The sequence below is a fragment of the Silurus aristotelis genome (genome assembly GCF_946808225.1).
Source record: "Silurus aristotelis genome assembly, chromosome: 9".
In the NCBI taxonomy this organism is placed as follows: domain Eukaryota; kingdom Metazoa; phylum Chordata; class Actinopteri; order Siluriformes; family Siluridae; genus Silurus; species Silurus aristotelis.
Window position 1 is genome coordinate 8,764,359 of NC_139582.1, and position 6,846 is coordinate 8,771,204.

The window sequence follows — 6,846 nt, forward strand, 5'->3', positions numbered from 1 at the left end:
TTGAAGAGTAAGTAAATACAAATCCAAGAACAAATAGAAAACCTGTTAATTCGGCAGGCAATGGCAGCTCTTGTTACCACTCTCACTGTTCCCAATAGTATTTAATTATTTTTACTTTCTCTTCCATTGTTTCTGCACAATGGTGATATATATAAAAATAAGATTTTTGCAATTTCATATTGGTTCAAAGCTGATCAAATCTAATGAGTGAGCCATTGATAGAGCTCCAAATGTTATTTCTTTAGGTAGTACAGTTTATTTGGTCACTAATATAATATTTCCATTTATAAAATGTGTGAGTTATTATGCATCATTACTATTTACTTTTATAGTTTTTTTGTTTTATTTCTGCTCATCCTCTGATAACATAGCAATAGTTTAGTAACCCCAAAAACATCAGATGATCTTAACTGGCACAACCAATCCATCAGTCTTATTTCTTGGGAACTCCTTTTTTTCCCAGGCTGTATTATAGCCTAGGATGTTATGTTCCACAGTAAGTAATCACATCAGTAATGGTTTGTTTACAAGTTTATGAAAGTATGCCAGTGATGAAAATCTACTAAACCACTTAAAATTCTTTTGGTAAACCCAACAGGATACAATTATTATTTTAATTTTGATGGTGTTCCCTGCTACTCAGGCCTTTTAATTTGCAGTTTCATTGCAGCCCATGTCCAAGATGTGATATAATAGCTCTGCTTGATAACAACTGATGACAGAAGTTACTTTATCTATAAATAATTAATTATTGTCAATGCTGGAGATTTTATTTATTTATACTTTAAATTAATAGTCCAATAATATCAGCAGTCCCTTTTTTAGTGCATTTTATTTTGTGTCCCAGTGCCATCCATTGACAGAACAAAGATTTTATCGATGTGGTCACATGGATTAATCTTCAACAATTGGATTTTGAGCAGAGGACAAGGCCTTCAATATGCACTGAGTGGCCTAAAAAGTCCTCGAGCTTCTCAATCGCATTATGGTTGAACAGGGATTGCAATTAGACCTCTGTCTCTGAAGAGATTAGCTTTTATTTTATTTGCTAAACAAATTTAGCAACTTTGACCTTTTTTGGTGTGTTAGGTTGAATAACACCAAAGGGGGACAAATGAGACAGGAAAGGAGATGTCGAGGAAAACCAGAGAGATGACAGCCTGAGAAATGGGGAACAGGACAGAGGTGGATGTAAGCGGAAATGAGAGCAGGAGGCAGAAAGAGAAATTCTGTCACTTATCAGTGCTGAAAATCTCTCTAGAGTGGGAACATTGGAAAACAACAGAGTTTAACAGAATGTATTCTTGTTTTGTTTTCTCATACGCAAATAATATATATAACAAAATGATAAGATGGATAAACAAGATCCTGCTATAGACATTTTGATGTTGTTTTATTCACAGAAGATCAGGTTCTAAACTATACCAATTTAACTATACCGATTTAAGTAACAAGAAAATTGTTATTTTAATAACAGATCTACACTGTAAATATTGTAGTAAAATACAGTCAGTAAAATAAATAAATAAATAAAATATAATAAATATATATGTGTCTATTAATGGTTTTGGCTCATTAATGTTAAGAGTAACATTATATTATGTAATGGTATGCAATGTTAAAAGTTAATAGAGTTGACAGAGCTATGACGCTCTGCTGAAAATATCATACTTACAACTCTTAATGTACGTCACCATGGATGGAACCGCATTTGATTATCAGTTGTGTGTTTATGTGCAGGAATAGGACCACTGTGTAATATTAGCCTTACCTCCAGGTGTCCATTAAGCATAGGCTATTTTGAATGCATCTTTCCTTTTAAGAACATAATCAATTTAAATTATTTGAATTTGAATGGTTATGTTTATATATTGTAATGGAACAAACCTGATTTTCAGCCTAAATATGGCAAAGATTTTACTTATTTCAATACTTTGTGGTCACAAAAATCCAATTTGTTCAATTTAGACCTAAGACACTTCTGAATCTGGTGCTAGAATGACTACATGTCCAATATGTAGTCATGTGACAGAAATAAAAACACTTAGATCTGAATGCAATAATATTTTCTTCAATGTGCATGCAGATATCACTTTTTATCTGATTATCCAAGGATGGCAGTGTAAAAAAAAAAAGAAAAAAAGAAGAATGGAGAAGAATAATAGCAGTGATTATATTTAGTGGAAGAATCTATATAAGAAATCTATCCAAGATTACTGTCAATATAAACAGATCTATTCTGAGGAGAATTTGGAATTGTGGAAAGAAGCTCAGAATAAAATACAAATACTTTGTTACTGTACTTAAGTAGCTCTTTCTGGTACCAGTACTTTACTTCACTATTTATTTTTAATACAATTTTTTACTTTTACTCGTTATAGTTTTACACAAATATCTGTACTTTCTACTTCTTATATTTTCACTTTCACTTTTATTTTACTTTAGTTTGAATCTATTCAGTGAAATATTCAATATATTTTCTTCTCACTTCACACCATTTTCAGCTCAACCTATTTCTTGTCAGGCTTTTTCAACCTGCCACTAGTATATCTTTTCCTTTTCCACAGACGCAAGCTAGCAAACAATGAGCAAGGCAGAAGGCAACAAGAAGTATGGGGTTAACGTGGATGAGACAGAGGGTGTCAGCGATGTAAACATGACTGGGAACAGAGATATTTTTGATCACCGTCATCTTTGCTATCCTTGTGTTTGAAATTTGTTTTGTATTAATATATTAATTAGTGCTTTCAAAATTAACGTGTTAATAACACGTTAAGACAAATTCATTTTAATGCCATTAATTATATTAACGTGCGTAGTTCTGTTTGACCATTTTTATAAAAAATATAAATAAATACATATAAAAGAGGCGAAAAGAGGTACAGTTTCTCCTGTATTACCTCATTAACCATCCATGTGGAAACATGGCAAAGGTTCCGTTTGGTGTCCTGATAATTTATGTAATTTAAAACACTATAATTACTTTAAAACATTTACAAGATTATTTTGTCTTTATGCTCTAAATTAAGTATGGTTTCACTAATAATAAACATACATTTGATTAAGCATCATTTGTCCATGCCTATGTTGATTAGAGTATTAAAAACTTAAAAGTATTAATTTAAGCATTTAGAACAGATAAAAATGTATGATTCATTTTCGTTGAATGTTGAGTTAACTCATGACAAGCATGCAATTAATCGTGATTAAATATTTTAATTGATTCACACCCCTAATATTTATTTGAGTACTTTAAAACGAGTATCTGTACTTCTACTTAAGTGAAAGACGTGTTTACTTTTGCCACCTCTGACATAGACTATTTGCTTTCTACAGTTAACCTCTGTGAGATACCCAGGAGAATACTATGTACACCCAGAAGCTGTGGATCTAAAAGTGTTTTAGCATAGTGCTGGTGGATTACTTCAGCAATTGCCAAGTGTAGTTTCCCCTGAAGGAGCTGCAAAGACCACTGGGAAAAGATGTTCTGGCTACTCACTGGCCACACAATCAATTCAATTCAGTTAATTTTTATTTGTATAGCACTTTTAACAATGTCTCAAAGCAGCTTTACAGAGATAAAGTGATGATAAGGTATTGAACAAGAATGTATAAGTTTAGTGCCTATAACTTTTTTCATTATAAATGTAAGTTTATTGGTATTAAGCAAGCAACTTTATAACTTCCATCAGTTACTAATAATTTGTGGCACTTTAAAAAACAACAACAACTGAGACCTGCTCATTGTAATAAATTGCCAGCTGAGTGCTATCATCTAACAGTTCAGAAAACAGTTTTGAAAATGGAACTTGTATTTTCTTATGCCAGATATCCCAAATACTAACCTTTATTTAGGGACTATTGTCTTGAATATAACAAGACAATTCTATGATTCTTAAGAGCCTGGCAGACAATCATTCACCTGTGCTGTGGTACCTTAAAGAACCCTCCTCATAGAGAACTGCATGCTCTAATGGGGATGTGTTCCTTGAATGCATTAATGGGAAAATTTGTCCTGAGGTGACCTTGTGGTAGAACCTGCTGGTATTTCTTTCGAAAGGACATATCACTCAGTTTATTAAATCTATCAATATCACTTTCTGTGTTCAAAGAAGGTAAGACTACTGTAATATTTAGACCGAATAAACCCTGATCTGATTCTCAGGCCATCTGTATATGAAAAAAGCCAACAAAGCTCTCTTGTCTAAGCTGAGATTGGCCCACTGATTGGTAGAAGGCATCTGGCTCTTAGGTGACAGGAACTTTCTTCCTAATGTCACCCAAGGGCTTCACCCCCAGCTTGCTCAACAAGAATATGCAGAGTTCTGTAATACTGCTTTGTCTATTGATAAAAGTGTGTACAAATAAAATTGAATTGATTTCACTATTGGCTATAGATAGATTAGATGCTCAGATTCTACCATGTCAGGGCATGTCAGTTAGCATGAGAGGGCATGACAGTTCCTAATGATATGACCCATAAGCAGACAACTACCCATAAGAACCCATAAGAACAACTTTGTTACTATGAACCCTGGATATCAGCCAGGGTTTTTTATTATTCTGTAGAAGCACCAACAATATAATATATTAGGGAAATTTGTAATCTCATATGGATTTTCTGTCCCATGTTTATGACATGGTGATTGTAAATAAGTGTAAATAAATGGTACTTATTTCTTGTTTGTTTTGATTTTCATTGTAGATTATCCTGAAAGTCTTTTGAACTTCTAAATCTTGATCAGACATTCAACCTCACTTTTTTATGAAACCAGAAACAATGTAGACTATGTCAGTTGTAAGCCACTGTGAAAAAAACAATGTTTTTTTTTTTTTCATGAGAAGGTAGTTTCCAAAATTTTCCACTATCATTTAAAAAAAAAAAAAAGATTGTGACGAATTTCCAAACAATTTCCTTGTTTTTGTTTTTGCCCAGGTTTGTGTTCATAATCATTTATACATGTGCACATTAGTACTTTGGTTATACTTGAGGTAGTGGTGGGGTCAGTGATGTGGCTGGATAATGTTATATCATAATGTTTGCATATAAGTTTGAAGCAACTGTAACTTTTTTACTAGACATGGGAAAGTGGATTATATGGTTATAGATCTGCTTTTTAGTGACTGGAAATATATCCCACAATTTAGCCCAACTTGTTTTGTCCCATGGTTTGATTATAAACATCTTTAGATAATAAACTGATTATTCCAACATTTTCACTGTGCACAGACAAGGCTAGTATGATAATGATTTTCTTTTTACTTAGATTTCTTACAAATGTTGAAATGGCTTTGTTGTATTACATTTGTTTTTCTATATAATTTTAAACCATCATTTGAATTATAGCAGAAGCCTTGCTGTTTTAGAAAATTAACCCACATGGTTAATCTTCTAACCAGTCAGCTTTAAATATAAAACAGTGCATTGGTAAACACCCCTCACCCAAAATTACAAACCCAATACTGTTCCAAAACACAGGAAAGAATAACACTGCACAATTGTTATTGTTCTGTGGAAACCTCTTTATTGTAATAATGTGCGTATTTTAACTTTATCATAGATATCTATCAGTAATGAACAGGACATTTGAATGTCTACTCTGTAAACATTGCTCAGAAACACCAGGATGATCAATTTACCTTTTTGTGGAAGAACCACCCCAGCTACAAAGAACATTTTATATATATATATATATATATATATATATATATATATATATATATATATATATATATATATATATATATATATATATATATAATTTTTTTTTTACAGTTTTACCTTTACTTACATCAAACACATAATATTACAGTAGACAGCCTACATTTAAAATACATTCACATATCATTATAAAGAATCTGATAAATACAAGATTAGATATATAACAAAGAATATATTTAATATATAGGAATATAATTATTAATTAATATATCTAGACACCACACCGTGGCTTAATCCCAACCGGTTACCATGTTTACAGTGTAACGTGTATATATATATATATATATATATATATATATATATATATATATATATATATATATATATATATATATATATATATATAAATATATATATATGAATGTATTTCCAATAATAAATATAGAAAATATAAGAAGAATTTTGGCACTTACAACACTTTTTGTTTCCTTCAAGTGACTTGTAATGGTGTATGCGTTTTTCTATTAAACTAGGGATGCAACACAAATTTGACCTGAGAGAAATTCTCAACATATTAGTAACCCCAAAACACACACAGACACACAGACACACAGACACACACACACACAAACACACACACACACACACACACACACACACACACACACACACACACACACAAACACACACACACACACACATTATCATCAGGGAGAGATTATGATATGGGCAAGACAGTTGTATGTGTCTAACACATGAAATAACTCTATGTACCAGAACATTTATGGCATCTGTCTGACACCTTCATCCAGAGCGACTTAACTTTATCTCATTTATACAACTAAGCAGTTGATGGTTATAGGCCTTGCTCAAGGGGTCAGCAGTTGCACCTCGAAGGTGCTTTAATTTGAACCTTCAGGAGTCCAACTTTTTAGCCACTGAGCTACTACTTCATTGTGTAATCTTCTCAAGCACAAAACAACAGTTTAGGTCTCTTTTTGTCTGTCTAAAAAACAAATGCTTATAAAACCTAACCTGAATTATCTATATTTTATTAGGTAGGATATTTTGATAGTCTTTACTCTTAAATCTCCCAGTCATTAACAGGCTTTAATTAGGCCAAAACAACTTTGATACATGTAATATTCAGATTAATCTATCAGTGACTAGAAAAGCCCTACATT